This window comes from Siphateles boraxobius, unplaced genomic scaffold, assembly GCF_051911475.1.
Source record: "Siphateles boraxobius isolate OS27281-9 unplaced genomic scaffold, OSU_SipBor_1 26, whole genome shotgun sequence".
Classification (NCBI taxonomy): domain Eukaryota; kingdom Metazoa; phylum Chordata; class Actinopteri; order Cypriniformes; family Leuciscidae; genus Siphateles; species Siphateles boraxobius.
Window position 1 is genome coordinate 9,733,786 of NW_027508876.1, and position 17,441 is coordinate 9,751,226.

Here is a 17,441-nt window from a genome sequence, read left to right on the forward strand (position 1 = left end):
ACGTAATCAATAAATTAACGGGGAGGGTCATGCCTATTTCACAATAATTTTGGAGGGTCATAGAAAAATTTATTGCTGGCGAAGGGAGGGTCAATACTATTTTGACTATAGATCTCAAAACTCCTCCGGTAGCCCCTTAAATAAAAAACTAACAGTCCCTTAATGTCAAATAAAAAATAAATAAAAATAAAAACACATTGCTGTTTAGGGTGAAATGCAAACAACATTTTATAGTCCAAAATGTTTTTCATTAAATAAATTGTGTGGTAATAATGATATATATCACAATATTAGTTCAGTGGTTCCAAATCCAGGTCCTGGGGCCGGTTACAGCTGCTATGCAACTTAGTTACATGCTATGTTACAACTTAGCCTAGTTTTGATGTAAATGGGCACTAAGTTACAACTTACACACTACTCAATATTTCTGTTTTGCACCCAAGTGGCAACCTCCCTGTTTCTCTCTTGAAACCAACACGGAAGTGAATTAAACTGCAATTCATCGACTGTCCGCTTGAGGCTGGCAGCATAAGTGAGTCAAATCTGTATTTACCCCATGTTAAAATGCCCAACTTTACAGCAGAAAAAAATATGTTTACAGCCTGGTGTTTAAAGTGGCTTTGGTCTATACAGCTAATTTTGCCCTTCATGTCAACTGTGAGGGGGGTTCATTTTTTTTATAACTCATTCGTTTAAATTATATTTAGCCTTAAAATGCTGCATAATCAAGGCCGTGGCCACTTGAGTGACAGGTGGATTGTCAATGCTGTCACTAGCTGTTTGTCTGCTAGCCATCACGTCACCTTAGCTGATTCCAGCTGCTGAACTCGCCATCTCTGCCGTGTTTGTACTTTTTCCCAGATTATTACATACAATTTAATACACGTCTTATACCTTCACCCACGCCGTTGGATTCCGTCGTTGTCGATTATCGAGAGAACACCCAGTGCTGTTTTTCAGTTGTTTTCCTCTGTGAACATGCACTCATGGATGTCTGACAATTTCGTTGCCTTTTGGACTTCAGATTTAAAAACGTCTATAAATATAGAGGCTACACTCATTCTGCGGTACCGTTGCTCTTACGGAACAGATAGACTATAATATGCTAATTTAACTTTTTAGTGTTCAATAAAAAGTACCGTCAGATGAAATCATGCAGATGTCAGTGCATTCTCTCCGTCCCTTAAATGAGCACGGATTTCTAGTGCATTTACTTGAACTTCTCATCTATCAGAATTTCAAATGGACTGAATAAAGCTCTCTACGAACTTGACGTGCGGTGCCGCGCTGACTTACATGTATGCGCATGAATCACTGTCACACACGCTCAAAGCAAATATTGTAAGTTACTGCATGAGAATAATAATGCATCACAATACACATAGTCTCATGGTTAGTTATGTCATTTAACTATTATAGTATTTCAAAGGGCAAAAACATGAACTTTAACGATTGGCTTTAGGCCTACTTCTTCAAGTCAGCTGTCACTTTAGGTGAGGCCAGTAGCATATAGCATTTACTCCTTAGCCTGAGCCAGAGCCGTGTTCAACGGCTCTGCTCAACTCCACCCACGTCCCGCCTTTTTGCCCATTTTCGATTATCCGGGAGTGACGCGCATCCAAGATGGCGACGGCCGACTCCGCCCACTTTAGGCTTCAAAAAACGCTCTTCAGAAACCTACGGGTGACGTCATGGAGACTACGTCCATATTTTCTAAATTGAAATGTAACTAAATATAACAAACGATACTCGGTTACTAACGTAACCTCGGTTCTCTCTAGAGAGGGAACGAGTATTGCGTAAGTTTAGCTTACGCTACGGGAAAGATTAATCTTCTCGAGATACTGAAGCCAAAAAAATTATCCTTATTTTTGTATTCATTGTCAACGCAGTGCAGCAGCTAGCAGATCTAGAGCAGGCCATCTCGCGTGCTCATTGGCTGCCCTGAGGGCAACTGCTGCAGCCTACCAGTGAGCCCGGCGTGACGTCACGCCCAATGAAGGGCGCCCGCGCCTTCATAGCGTCACAGCCCGCCAGAATGGGCATGGCTTAGCGTATAAAAGTAGGGGCTGCAGGCTGACTTCCCTGGTTTTTCGTAGACTGAAGCGAAGTCGCTCGTGGCGCGAGCACGGCCGGTTACGCAATACTCGTTCCCTCCCTAGAGAGAACCGAGGTTACGTTAGTAACCGAGTATCGTTCTCTTACGAGAGGTTCTCTCGTATTGCGTAAGTTTAGCTTACGCTACGGGAACACTTTGTCAACGCCATGCGCGCCAAGCATCCACCATGAGACCCCGAACTTTCAGGGGAACCCCATAAGTAGAAAAATAAGGTGGCCAGCCACGCGGGCCATCACTTATACATAAGCACACATAGGGAAATACAGAGCAGCGCGCCGGTCTGTATAGGCACATGGCACATACCCCACTTAGTGCAGCTCAACCAGGAGAGCTGAGTCATCTGAGAGTGATCTGAGCAGGAGATCTGGGCAGAATACACCTCTCCTTCAAACTGACAACAGTCTATCCTGCAAGGCAGGAACTTCTAGGTTATAAAACCTGACAAAGGTAGACGGGGAGCTCCAGCCCGCCGCTACACATATGTCATGGATAAAAATTCCACTGGACCATGCCCACGAAGAGGCCACGCCTCTCGTGGAATGAGCCCTGATAGCCCAGAGGGCATTGCAGACCTTTTGACGCGTAAGCGGCTGCTATAGCGTCCACTATCCATCTGGACAGGCTTTGTTTCGAGGAGGCGAGACCCTTGGTGCACCCACCAAACGAAACAAAAAGCTGTTCCGAACGCCTGAAGGAGGCGGAGCGCGTGATGTAGACCCTCAGCGCTCTGACAGGGCAGAGGAGATTCACATCATTTTCGCTGTCAGATGCTAGGAGAGCTGACAACGAAATAACTTGCGCTCTGAATGGAGTGCCCATCACTTTAGGAACATAGCCATGTCTAGGTCTGAGGATGACTTTAGAGTAATTCGGCCTGAACTCAAGACACGACGCGCTGATAGACAGCGCATGCAGGTCCCCCACACGTTTTACTGACGACAGTGCAGTCAGAAAGACGGTTTTCAGTGATAGATATTTCAACCCCACGGAGCCTAGTGGTTCAAAAGGAAAAGCTTTCAGGGCCTCGAGGACCAATGAAAGATCCGACATAGGAACCGAAGGGGGGCGCGGCGGATTCATCCTTCTAGCTCCTCTAAGGAAGCGCATGACCAACTCATGTTTTCCCAGTGACTGGCCGTGCGTCGATTCTGCGCACGGTGCCACGGCCGCCACGGCCGCCACGTATACTTTGAGCGTGGATGGGGACCTTCCCTCATCCAACAGCTCTTGTAGGAAGGTGAGCAGATGCGCCACCCCGCATGTCCGCGGGTCCAGACCTCTGTCGGTGCACCATCCAGAGAACACCGACCATTTAGACGCGTAGAGCCTTCTCGTGGAAGGGGCTCTAGACTGCTTGATCGTGTTCATCACTCCTTCTGGCAGGGCAACGAGTACCCGTTGATCAACCATGCATGCAGAGACCAGCGCTCTGGATGGGGATGCCAGATCGTGCCGCGAGCCTGAGAGAGGAGATCTGCCCTCACCGGAATTGGCCACGGAGCTGTATGTGACAGCCGTGCTAGTTCCGGGAACCAAATCTGATTCTCCCAACGCGGGGCTATGAGGAGCACCGAGTGGCGCGTTTCCCTGATTCTCTTGATCACCTGTGGTAACAGAGAGACCGGAGGGAAAGCATATAGCGGGAGGCTGGGCCAAACCTGGGCCAGCGCGTCCTCGTCCTTCGAGAAGAACTTCGGGCATTGAGCGTTGTCTTTTGACGCAGTTTCTGGACCGTTTGGGGGTGCAGGGACCATTCCCCTGGAGGAACATTGTCCCTGGACAGTTTGTCTGGGCCGTCGTTCAAATGGCCAGGCACATGCGCCAACCTCAGCGAGGTTGCATCTGAACGCAGGCATCTGAGACCAAATAAGGAGGCATTCCGTCAGATTGCAGAGATTTCTGGATCTGACACCGCCCTGACAGTTTACATAGGATACCACAGACATGTTGTTAGGGTTAACAACTAACCAGGGCTGCAGAGCTGCAGGTCTGAGTCACTCTGATTTTCTGACCGCCAGACAGCCAGGCTCGGCGGGACATGCGAGAATTCAATTCATTTTCCTGGTCGTAAGCATTTTGAACGGTCTTTTCGCAAGCACTTTGTTTAAATGTCTCAGATCTAGGATAGGTCTGAAGGCTCCGTTCTTCTTGGGTACGAGAAAATATCGGCTGTAAAAGCCTGACTCGCTCAGAGAAGGCGGTACCTTTTCTATAGCCCCTTTGCACAGCAGCTTTGCTATTTCTGCGTGAAGTAGGTGTGCTACTTCCGCATTCACTATCGTCGCAGTCCGGGCTTGAAAGCGTGGGGGGCGGCGAATGAATTGAAGTGTATAACCCTGCTTTATTGTGCTCAGCACCCATTCTGAAATCCCTGGGATAGTTTCCAACGCAGCTATGTGAGCCGCTAGGGGGCGAACGGCGCGCACGCTCTCGGTTCTGGGCAATGGCTGCTCGCTGAAAGCCGAAACGGCTGATTTATGTGAGATGTCCCAATCATAAGGGATGGGGAACATTCTTTTTTCACTTTTTTGACGCGCGAGCAGCGCTCCGGGCTGAGAAGCTTTCTGTAAGCGTGAGCGCGTGTACCCGGGCACGAAACTTACAACTGTATCTGACACCCCGATCATAATGGATGGGGAGCGTTTTATTAATGCCCTTCGTTTTGTGATAACACTTAAACGCGCGGGCGGAGCCCGGGGGGAGGTTTGTGTTAGCAAGCGTGAGCGCTCTCTGGCGGATACGAGACTTACATTCATAACCTGCTTCATTGATCGTGTAACAGAGCGGGCAGATAGTGGGCACAGACCTGTGGACACATTTCTTACATTCAACACTCGAGACGCTTTATGAGAGTGTGCTCTGTGAGTGACACGGGATTTGGAGTGCTTATGTGTAGGGGTGAACACTGGGGCGTGGGCACTTTCACTACACTTAAAACACTGACGGCGTGAGCCGGACCAGACATTATACTCTTTTAGAGATTTCTCTGGGTCGCCGTGAAAACGGCGTTTGTCTGCAGGCGAGAGGGTGAATAAACTGGCTCGTTGGCTGCTAATTGAACCACTGCAGTAGCCTGTTTGAAGGGGACTGACAGGGAAATGAACTTTGACGGCTGTCCGGCCGTAGCGGGACACGCGCGTCTTTTCTCTCTCTCTCTGTTAGGAGGGCTTCGCGTGCTCAGACTTCAGTGTAATTCTTTGCCGAGGCCTTCTGGGGGATGGCGGTCTGTGACGGCTGTCTGAGCGCGACCTAGGGCGCCCGCCCTGACTGTATCCCACGACTTCGTCAGCTCCGAATGAAGTTCCGGCAGGAACGGAGCGGGCCTAGTTGCTGAAGCTGCGCGGCGGCGACTCTAAAGAAATCAACCGTCGAGCCTGTTCAGCGCGGGTTCCTTTGGCAGCGACCACTCGAGCCCGAGACGGTCAACAGCCTGTGTCAGCAGGCGCATCAGCTCCAGCGCGGGTATGGGTAGATTCCTGGATCGACGAGGTGGCGGAATGAAGCGACCATTACTTGCTGTCCGATACCAGGATGGAGCAGAAGCCTTTGGTGGCGTGTTCCTCGGCCTCATCCTCCGATGCGACGGCAGTGAGGCTCGTAAGCGGGAGGTTCTCCGGCGAGCTCGTCGCTGTGGCCACAGGTTCCGGCTGTCTCAGGGAACGGCGCTTCTTCCTGCGCGGTCCCACAGAGGGCGGAGTGACTGCGGCGGTGTTGAAGGCCTCGAGTCGAGTCAGCCTACAGCCCCTACTTTTATACGCTAAGCCACGCCCATTCTGGCGTGCTGTGACGCTATGAAGGCGCGGGCGCCCTTCATTGGGCGTGACGTCACGCCGGGCTCATTGGTGAGTGTGATGGCCTGCTCTAGGTCTGCTAGCTGCTGCACTGTGTTGACAATGAATACAAAATTAAGGATATTTTTTTTGGCTTCAGTATCTCGAGAAGATGAATCTTTCCCGTAGCGTAAGCTAAACTTACGCAATACGAGAGAACCTCTCGTAAGATAACTAAATATTTTCAGAAGCCTCTGATTAGGAGTAAAGGTTGGAATAAAATAACAGGCTGACTGAACTGCATCAATATTTTTTATCAATATCAATATGTTTTACCCGACAGACTACAATTCTTTATACATGTGCGGTAATGCTGATATTTACATTCATTTACATTTTAGGAGAGAGTACATTATGTGAATAGATTACTATTTTATTAGCAGCTCTTCAACATTAATCTATCCAAAACAGCGTGCTACTGTGTGTATGTCAAATAAAATCAGTCACAATAAATACATGCATTTTCTTATGTTTTTTTGTTTTTGTTTCAGTATTTATTTCTTGATCCTTATTCATTGCTAAAAACGGTTCCCTTTCAGTCGCTCACGTTCGACATAGTCGATGTGTCGACTGATTGGGATCAGGCTTAGGGAGCCTGTCATCTTCTAGTACTATTAAAACGAGCCAATGCACATTGGCGTGCGTGAAATGTATCACACACTCTGCCCCCGCGGCACGGGTATAAATACGAAAGTGGATGCACGCACTAGTTGTCTTTCACTTCAGAACCGATCGGTCTTCATGTCGAGGTCTCTGAAGAGTGTTGTTATATTATAAAGAGGGAGTGTGTTGGTGTTCTTCTGGAAGACTTTCCCAGTGCTGGTGGTTCTATAGCGCGAGTGCAGCGGTGATCGCGAGCTTCTGAGCTCTCAACTGCTTTTTTAACAGCATCATTTTCGTGTGTTTGTTGACGGTTGGTTAGAGGGCAAAGAAGTGAGTGCTTCACTGTTTCAGTTCACGGCTCGGTGTTGCCACGGTCATTCCCCTGTGTGATCTGGCACTGGTGACGGGTCCCATTTCCTGAAAGAGCAACATGGGTGCGTTTGCGTCTTTTTCAAGATAATAATAATAATAATATTTGTTACATTTATATAGCGCACTTCTCGCACTCAAATCGCTTTAGATGGAAGGGGGAATCTCCTCAACCTCCACCAATGTGCAGCATCCACCTAGATGATGCAACGGCAGCCATTTTGCGCCAGAACGCCCACCACACACCAGCTTATTGGTGGAGAGGAGACAGTGATGAAGCCAATCAGACCCACACAGAGCACAGGGTGAGCACCCCCTGCTGGCCTCACTAACACCTCTTCCAGCAGCAACCTGGTTTTCTCAAGAGGTCTCCCATCCAGGTACTAACCAGGCTCAGCCCTGCTTAGCTTCAGTGGGCAACCAGTCCTGGGCTACAGTGTGATATGGCTGCTCATTGCGAGAACATGACTATCGCGGTGTTGAGATCGAGGCCTTGTCCACACGGACAAGGGGATTTTTATAACCGTGACGTTTTTTACGCGGTTCGGCCGTTGGTCCACACGGAAACGCAGTATCAGGTCACTGAAACCGAACATTTTTGAAAACCCCTGGAGGATTTTCAGAAACTGCAGTTTTGTCGTGTAGACAGTAAAACCGGGTTTTTTGTCTTGCAACGTCAGAGTGTGCGTCGTTATCCGCTGTGTTTGACGTCAGATTGTGCGCCGCTGGCATGCTCTTGACAGTGCTTGATAGCGTGTTTTTGCGTTTTCATGTAGACGGTGATTTTTTTTAAACCGAGCATGTGTGGACGGGATTTTTTTTTTAAACGCAGGAGGAAAAACTCCGGTTATAAAAATACACGTGTCCGTGTGGACTAGGCCCGTGAGTCCCTATTACCACGCCCGGCTACGGCGCCGTGTGGGATGGGTGATCAGAGTACCATAGTGAGGCTTCCCCGCCCGGTAACCAATCCCTGTGGGCCACTCACTCCTCTTTCACACCTTATCCAGTGGAGCCCCCGCTGAGCGCCCTGGTCCCTCTGTAATGGACCGACCAGCCGCTTCATTCGGGGCCCCTCCAGAGATGATTGGTATCTCGGAGCGGGCCAGCCAGCGGTATCTCCTTTTATACGTCCGCTCCTCCGTGAGAGATACAAGACCGGTGCGTCGCACAGGTGTCGCTCATCCATAATCACGCCACTGGACTCGTCCCGCTCTCTCACGGCCCTCGGCCTTGTCCTGCTCTCCACACACGACTTGATCATTAGGTTCCTGAGGGGAGCAAGGAGTCTGAATCTGAATCTGAATTTGCTACTGCACTGTAGAGACCTCCCTTGAGCCCTGCAGGCATTGAGTTAAAAATCCTGTTTTTAGAGAAAACAGTTCTCCTGCTTGCTTAGTCTCTATCTAAAGGGTAGGGACTTGCCCGCATTTTCGGTAAACGAATCGTGCCTGGAATTCGGGCCGGCTAATTCTCAAGATATCTGAGACCCAGCCCTGGCTTTTCTCTTTCCGTCCGCTCCATTGCGGTTATACGTGCTCCGACCAGCTCTTGTCTGTTACGGAGACCAGCAGATGGGAAGGCTATTTCCAAGCAGAGGTTGGCCCACTACATGTGGTTGCCTTCATCTTGGTGATTTCCCAAGATCCACGTGCCCAACTGGGTGGTGAGCTCATCCTAAGTGAGAGTATTGCTCCCTCCTAGTCGTTGACACAGATTACCTCGCAGAACAGATTTTAATAGAGTTAGGGGCTGGGCGACCCCTATCACGTTAGCTAGAGAAGTAGCCTATGTGTCGAACCGCTACTTCCCGGGGGCTCCCTTCACATGAAGCCAGTTTCACTGTAAGCCCGGTTCGAAGTGTCGGCTTGCTGCGCCATTCCCCTCCAATGGCCTGGATACGTGCGCAATTCTTGCTCCAGTGAGTGCCAAACCCTGTCGACTTCCTCCATACACTTCAGCAATAGACATGGCGGAACGTCCAAAGCCAGGCCTATCACTCGTATGCACTGGTGAAACCTGTGTCATAGGCTGGAGCCACCCCGGTGACATTCCATATGTTGTACTGCCCAGTCATCCGCCAAGTCCATATTTGTATTCTCCACGTTACCTCCCTTTGGGCAGGATGTGGCTTCCGCAGCATATACCTTTCCAACGAAAGAGAACACTTTCCCAGTGGTCTTATGGAACAGCAGTGCATTCCCTGGCCTAAGCCCTTTCCCATCTCCGCCTCGAAAAATGCGGGGGGATCAGAAGGCTTTTATCTAGGCACTGGAAAGTGGCAGCACTAGTGGCGTTTTAATTTGGATCCCAATCAGTCGACACGTTGACCATGTTGAACGTGAGCAGTTGAAAGGGAACGTCTTGGTTACGTATGAAACCCTCGTTCCCTGAAAATATGCAAAGTGGAATTACTGTGCCTAACGGTTAGGGTGGGAAGGTGTAGGGAGGGCTTTATTGTCCCAATAAGGCAGCATTGATTTAATAAATACATTCATTTACACTCAATATGTTATTATTGCATACTGTTTTACAATGTACTAGAATACTGAGGTGAAAATAATATCTAACTATTTACATTTATTGCAAAGAAAATACTGTTATTTTTACATAGTGTAAATAGAATCTATAGCCATTACATTACAGACCTTCATGATGCACTGGGTAAATATACTTTTGAAAGTTCCCTTTCGAAAGGGAACTCACACTGCGTCGAACGACGCTAGGGGAAGGCCTCAGGGGTGACAGGTGTCTGAAATCACTATCAAATCATGGCAATCACATTGACCGGCGACAGCCTGTGAATCATTAATGTGAATGATTAACATGCGACCTGAAAGTATAAAAGTGCGCCTTGCAAACATGACAATCATCCTTTTCGTCTTCAGGGACTGTTCTGTCTGTAATGCTGAATGATTAAAGTAAGAAAAAATAAATAATAATGAAACGCACAGCGAAGGCTGACTGCTTTCTGAAGTGTGCCGACCCGTGCCCAAGGTTTTTGACGCCGAGTGACAAACATGAACTGTGCGTTCTCTGCCTGGGTGAAGAGCACGCACGGGAGGTTCTCGAGGGAGCCGCCTGTGGAAATTGTGATCATTTTTCTCTTAAGACAATCCGCTCTCGCCTGGCCCTCTTCTCGAGTGAAGAGGACTCAGCATCTGGACCTCGTGGTTCAGGTCCCGCTCGTGCTGAGGCAGAGCGGCAACTTGCATCATGGGGTTCCCAGGTGGAGCTTGTCGATCGTCTTGAGAAGGGTGTAAACCTCTCAGACGATTCGACAGCTGACGAGGGTGAGCTGCAGGTGGATGACGAAGATCTTTCTCCAACTGTTCAAACGCAAATTATCTGAGGCGATCCATGCAAACGTGTCAACGCCCACATCTACTCGATAAAACACACCAAGTTTAACCAGATTACAGTACTTTACGTCGTCTTGCGAGGAATAATCCTGGGAAAGTTACCTCAGAAGTGCTGGTTTAAATTAATTACGAGGAGCAACGGATCCACCTGAGGAGAATAGTACGTTTTTTATTTATTTAGTGCTTTGTTCTAAATCGCAATATGGAATAGTGTATGTAAACCGTAAAAAGACTGTTTAACCCTCTAGGCGCCACGGTCGAGTTTACTCGACAAGATGCGGCACTGAATAAAACGGCCGATTTTGTCAAATAGGGTGTCAAATTTCGTTCGACCTCCCCTGCACTAGATGGCAGACATGTCATACTTCATCCCCGACTCAAAAAAACGTCATGCTTCTATACAAAATCTTCGAGCTAGAGCGCATTGAATCAGTGCAAACAAAAGCAGAGCTAGTGTCAGAGTGAGACATTTTATCAGAGCAATATTGTCAAAGTCAGCGAGTATTTGCATTAGATCATTATTACTATTATAATTATTATTATTATTATTATTATCTAATGGCATCAATAAAGCTTACCCGCAATGATGTGTTGGATCTTTTATTCGCAGACCCTGATTCTGAAGGGGAATATTTGCCTTCAGAAGATGACGGTGATTCTGAAAGTGAAACTATAGCCCTACACCAAGCACAAATGGTGAATCCTTTGCCCAATTTAGATAGTCCTTTGCCCAATGTCAGTAGTGGGAACAATGTTTCCCGGGGTCGGAGTGTTCATCGCAAAGTTAGCAGCCGTGTTAGTGTTGTGGGGAATGAGGCGGGAGATTTTTACCGCGCTAGCCATGTAGCTTTGTCTTCTGACCGTGTGCCTCCCCGCAATTGCGGCGACAGTATTGTGGTGGAGACTTTGTCTAATGCCACTGGGTATATTAGACGAGGTCGAAGTCTCCATAGGACAGTTAGGGGGCAACGTGGAGGCAGGGTGGGAAGTCGAAATGACAATGACAGTAGTCCTAGCTGTGCACACTCGGCGCGTGCGCGAGGCAGATCTGGCAGATCTGCTTGTAGCAGGAGCAGAGGCGGTGTGACACGGGAGAGAGGGGCTATTTTGCATAGTCTATCGCAAGCTGATGGGAATGCCGGCTTTGAGTACTTGGCCAGTGAGGATGAGTACCAAAGTTGAATCATGCCCTTTGATCAGCCGAATGGATATCTGGGGTAAAGAGAACTCTCCAATGCCAATTCGCCCCTAGATTTTCTATCACTCTTTCTCTCTGATGATTTCTGGAATTTACTTGTAAATGAGACAAATCGCTACGCCCATCAGTTTTTAGCCTCCCATCAACTCCATCCACACTCCAGATTTCATCAATGGTCTGACGTAACTGTTAGTGAAATGAAAGCCTTCTTTTCTCTGCATTTGAGTATGGGTCTGATAGAGAAGTCAGAGTTGGAGGATTATTGGGCTGAATAGTGGCCAACAGCAACACCTGGATTTGGCAAGGTGATGTCTAGGAATAGATTTGAGATGATTTTGTCTTTCCTTCACTTCACCAATAATGAGGAGTGTGTTGACAGGGGTCAGCCAGGGTATGACAGGCTATTCAAAATCCGCCCAATCATCAATTTGGTCATCCTCCGGTTTTCAGAAATGTATGGTCCATCTAAGCAGCTGTCATTGGATGAAATGACCATTGCGTTCAAAGGGAAATCAACACTAAAAATGTACAACCCAAACAAACCAGACAAATATGGCTACAAAGTATTTGTTCTGAAGCCAAGTCAGGCTATGTGCTGCAGTGGTCCATGTACACTGGACAAAGTAGGCCTAATGCAAGCGATTTCAACAGTTACCGTTGAGCAAGGGAGATGACCCAGTCTTCATGAGGAAGGGGAAAATGCTAGCTTGTGCGTGGCATGATACAAAGCGCCTCATAATGCTCTCTACACTGCATTCCAACACATGTGTCAGAAAGCGCATCAGGACCAAACACACTGATAGTGGTTATAGGGAGATAAATAGGCCTGTTTGTGTTGATGACTACAATTCGTTCATGGGGGGTGTCGACACAGCAGACCAGAGAATGAAGACCTAGCTCTTTCCCCATCGGTCAAGGAAATGGTACCACAGAATTTTCAATGCCATTCTCAGTGTAAGCATGGTGAATGCCCACATAATTTACTGCCGCTGCACTGCTGCTCCTCACAAGCCCCTGAAAGTCTTTGTGCAGGATGTCATAACTGCTTTACTGGAAGGCTTCTCTAAGAAAGAGAGCAACATAGGTCGAAAGTCGTCCTCACTGGGAGACTTGCCACAGAGACTCACTGAGCGCCACTTTATCTGCCAGGTTGATGGTTACCCAGAATGTGTAGTTTCTTCTGATCGGACCCGCCCTAAAGGCCGCCGTCAGACAAAATACATGTGCAGGCAGTGTGGGGTGGGTCTTTGTGTTGCGCCTTGCAATGAGAGGTACCACACCATGAAACACTACAAGAAATGTCACCTGGATGGATAGAGAGTCATTATCTCTACAGCAAAAGGCCTGCTACATAAAATCTTTTTTTTTGTCTGCCATTTATTAGTAAAGAATTATTTACACTGTTGAAAGAACAATTGGGGAAAGAAGTGCTGCATTTTATCATTTAAATATGTGACTTAATATTTCTCTAATTTACAGAAAGTCTCTATCTTTTATTATTTTTAAGATATAGCCTTTTGAAATTAAGATGTCAAAATCAAACGTTTTAGGAAAAAACCTCTGGCGCCTAAAGGGTTAAATATGAATCGCGTTTATGTGTGTGAATGAATGAATATCTTTTACCAAACTATATTGCTATACTGAGATGAGTAAAATTCGACTGAAATATGTTGAAATAAAATGTCTTTGTATAAGCAACGTGTTAAACTGCAAATTAACATTTATATGCCCTAATATATCATAAAAACAACAAATGATATGCCTATGTTACAGACAAAATATGAAAGACAACATTTCGTTGACTAGTTTAGGATAGATTATAAAGTTTGTACTGTAAAATAGACTAGTGACACATCAAATAAGCTTTTGTTCGCCAATTTCTGCTCATATGTTAAATATATTATGTTTTGTCAAAAATAAAGTCATCAACTAAGATGTTATTATAGTGTTTGTTCCAATGTAGGCTTTACTCAAACTAATGAAACCTTAACTTTGAAATACGTATAATAAAATGTACACTTTAGTTTTTACAAAGAAAGATTACACTTGAAATATTGTTACAATTTTAATTGTTGTTGTAATTGTAACCTTTTTAATAAAATAGCAAAGAATATATTTACAAGGTAGATGTAAACACAATCTTAAAAGGTCAATATAAGCCTTCTCTTTAATTTTATTTTTATTTTTTAGTGACAAATTTGGGGAGAGGATACATATCCAAAACTTTCTGAAAAATACAGTATGAGAATTAACAACACAATTACTAGAAATGTTTGGATATTATACAATTTGCAAGCAAAGATACAAGATACAAATTTTGTTTAAACGAGATGTTTCCAACTGTGAACCAATTTTGTAGTATGTATATATATATATATATATATATATATATATATATAATTTGTATTTTTGTCCTTGCATTCTTTCTTGTTCAGTGACACACCTGTGTGAAAGGCTCATTATGCGGCTCATTATGCAGATCATTGTCTTATCAGGTGTGAATCACGCCCCCACGCATATTGCCTTTCCAAACAAAGAGTGTCTTACAAAATTTAAATCAATGTATTGTTTTATGTGAATGATTAGGCAGGATGTTTTTCAGATCATTTTGAAGCAAAAACTCTGAGCGACAACATCCATTATTCAAAAGTCTGGTGGACACATATTTAGTATGTGTTTTGTGGCCTTATTTCAGAAACTTTAACTTTTATTATTTTTCAATAACCATGCATAAACATTATTCTCTAAAAAATACAAACCACTGTATGACAAGTATTCGCGGAATTACAGTTAATTTTCGGACGCGTTTCAGAATGGACTTAACTGACAGAGAGAAGGCAGAACGCGCATCATGTTTGTTTTTCTTTATTTGGCGAAAAGCACAACACTTTGTTTTTATTGTGAGTATCCACAAAAAAAAATAGACACTTATCAGGATCTAATGATGTACAACACTTAATATGTAAGATCAAAATCAACAGAGTATTTTGAGTTTCTTTTGCACTTGTAAGAAAAAAAGCGAGACTATCGCGCCTGCACGATATTCGACCTAGAGGGTTAAAGGGTATTGCTTTGTTGCTTTGGCAATGTGATTAGGTACCAGGATGCTGTAGGCGCTGTTTAAACAGCTTTTCTGCCAACTAAGGCTGTGTGGTTAGGTAGTAGGCCTCAGCAGGCCTCCTAGACCAGACAGCCCCCAAGAGGGCTCTTTAGGCCAGCTTACCTCAGATGGTTGGCCTCAGTAGTTCAGGCAGTAGACTCACTTATGGGTAGTAGGCCCTAACAGGCCTCCTTGGTAGTGGGTCCCAACATTGTGGGACATACATTATGCCAGGTAGCTAACCTTATTAGGCCTCCTGTGGGTGGGCCCAACAGTTATGTTGGTGTAGTATGGTTCCCAACAGTGTATGTTGTAGCAGAATAGACTTGCTATCAGCTAGTAGGCCCGACCAGGCCTCCCTGATAGGCGAATCCCCAGCAGCGGTTGACCTTATCAGGCCACCATGTAGCCCAGTCCCCGACCTCTCTGGTCCGTGGTAGTTACAGTAGTCTCCTTCATAAGAAGACTCTCAGGAGGCTGGCTTAAACAGGCTGCTTCGAGACTGGGCCCCAGGACTGGCTGGCCTTAGCAGGCTCATAGCAACCAGTTGCTTAGATTACTATCAGGTAGTAGTCCTCTTTAGACCTCCCTGAAGACGAATTCCCACATATGGTGGCTATCAGGTAGTAGGCCTCACCAGGCCTCCCTGAAGGCAAAGCCCCAAGGACAGGCAACTGGACAGCTAGCCTGACTTGCTCCCACATGTTCTGGTTGTCAGGTAGTAGGCCTCACCAGGCCCCCCTGAATGTGAGTTCCCACATACTGTAGTTATCAGGTAGTATGCCTCACCATGTCTAACTGAAGGCGAATTTTCCACTTATGGTGGTTATCAGGTAGTAGGCCTCAACAGGCCTCCCTGAAGGCAAAGTTTCAACTTATGGAGGTTATCAGGTAGTAGGCCTTACCAAGCCTCCCTGTGAGTGGTTTCCCAGCGGTGCTGGGTTCAGGAAGCTAGTGGCCGTTTGCTATCAGTTTAGCTGGCATTAGCAGGCAGCTACTGAAGGCGGGCTTGCGCCCTGGCTCAACTAAAGTGTATTTTCTCTGCTACTGGTTCCCGGAACCTCTTTTACACGCCTACAGCCTGGTTTGCCTACGAGGTGGACCATGTGCTCCCCTCACCGAGGGTCTCTATGAGTACACGGACTCCTGAGTCTGGTCAGACGGTCGTAGGCCTCTTGTGAGTTCTCCCTGTTAGATCATTCCTTAGGCCTTCTCAGGCCTCCTCAGTGCTTTGAAACATAAGCACTGGGTAGATCCGTGGATATAGCATTGTAAACTCCCCTCGCTAGCAAGGGTTGTAAGCACTATGCTGAGTCATGCTCTCCGGGATACCCCGTCTCTGAGATCCGGGCCGAGTGTTTCAGTGCCAGCTTTGCAGTCCCTCGGGTTGGATACCTTACCTAAAGGCAAGTGTCCAGAGGCTCTGTCTTTGGACAGAAAGGAAGTGGGCAGACCGAAGTGTCTATGTCTATGTAAGGTCAGGCCGTCCTGGTGGCATTTCGGCTGGTACTTCCCCAAATAGTGACTGGCTGGGGTTCCTTTGGGATCCCTAGCCACATTCCCTAGAAGGGACCCCTTCTGATTTGAGGTTGGGGTCCTAGGCCCTTGAGCAGGCCCAGGTAGGCTTTTCATTAAACAATTTTTCTGGAGGTTTTCCTGTGGAACATACAGCTTGGGCTATGACCGTAGGGAATGCTGTCACTGACAGCCCAGTGTGACCTGAGGGTGAGTGGTTCAAGCGTTTCATTGAATCTGCTGGTTCCGTCAGTTGTCACTGCCTGTGGGCATGCACTCCCCTTAGCATGGCGGCGTGGGTATACCGTTCTCCTAGCGTCGTTCGACGCAGTGTGAGTTCCCTTTCGAAAGGGAACGTCTCAGGTTATGACTGTAATCTATGTTCCCTGAGAACAGGGAATGAGACACTGCGTCTCCTTGCTATTCCTCGAGGCCTGCTTACCAAACAGTCACTTCAGATGAAAGGATGATTGTTATGTTTGCATGGCGCCCTTTTATACTTCCAGGTCGCATGTTAATCATTCACATTAATGATTCACGGGCTGTCGCCAGTCAATGTGATTGCCGTGATTTGATAGTGATTTCAGACACCTGTCACGCCTGAGGCATTCCCCTAGCGTCGTTCGACGCAGTGTCTCGTTCCCTGTTCTCAGGGAACATAAGTTCCCTTTCAGTCGATAACGCCGGACGTTGTCGACTCGACTGAAATGGGATCACACCAGGGAGCCTATTGTCTCTGAGTATTATTGAACAAGCCAATGCACACTGGTGTGCGAGATTTGCATCTCACACTGAGCCCGGTTCAAGTGTCGGGTTGCTGCGCCATTCCCCTCCTCTGGACTGGATACGTGCGCCTTTCTACTCCAGTTGGGTTCCCTTAAATCTGAACCCTGTTGAGTTCCTCCACACCCCTCCGACGTCTGACGTGCGGAACGTCTGGTGTTAGGCCTACCACTCGTAAGCAGTGTGGAACCTGTGTGAGGGTGGATCCATATGTTGTGGTCCCAATGGTCCCTATACCCTTCCACGATACGGCTCCCTACGGTCAAGCCCATGTCTTCTCTCGTCAGAGTCTCTCTGCCGTCACTGTCCGGTGAGTCTTCCCCCGTCTTAGGCTGGAGCCACCCCAGTGACATTCCATATGTCCGACTGCCCGGTCATCCGCCCAGTTCATATGTGTATTCTCCACGTTACCTCCCTCTGGGTAGGATGCGGCTTCCGCAGCGTCACTTCTTTCCAATGTACGGGAATGCTTTCCCAGTGGTCCTGTAGGAACAGCAGTGACTTCCTGGCCTAAGCCTTCCTCTTTCGCTAAAATGTCAGAGGATCAGAAGGCTTTTGTCTA

General features: G+C 47.1%; 1 protein-coding gene across 1 annotated transcript in view; it reads right to left on the minus strand.

The window, feature by feature from the left end:
• The window catches only part of LOC143751717 (ADP-ribosyl cyclase/cyclic ADP-ribose hydrolase 1), a 177,430-nt gene that overhangs the window by 69,129 nt on the left and 90,860 nt on the right, over nucleotides 1-17,441 (minus strand). The window lies entirely within an intron of this gene.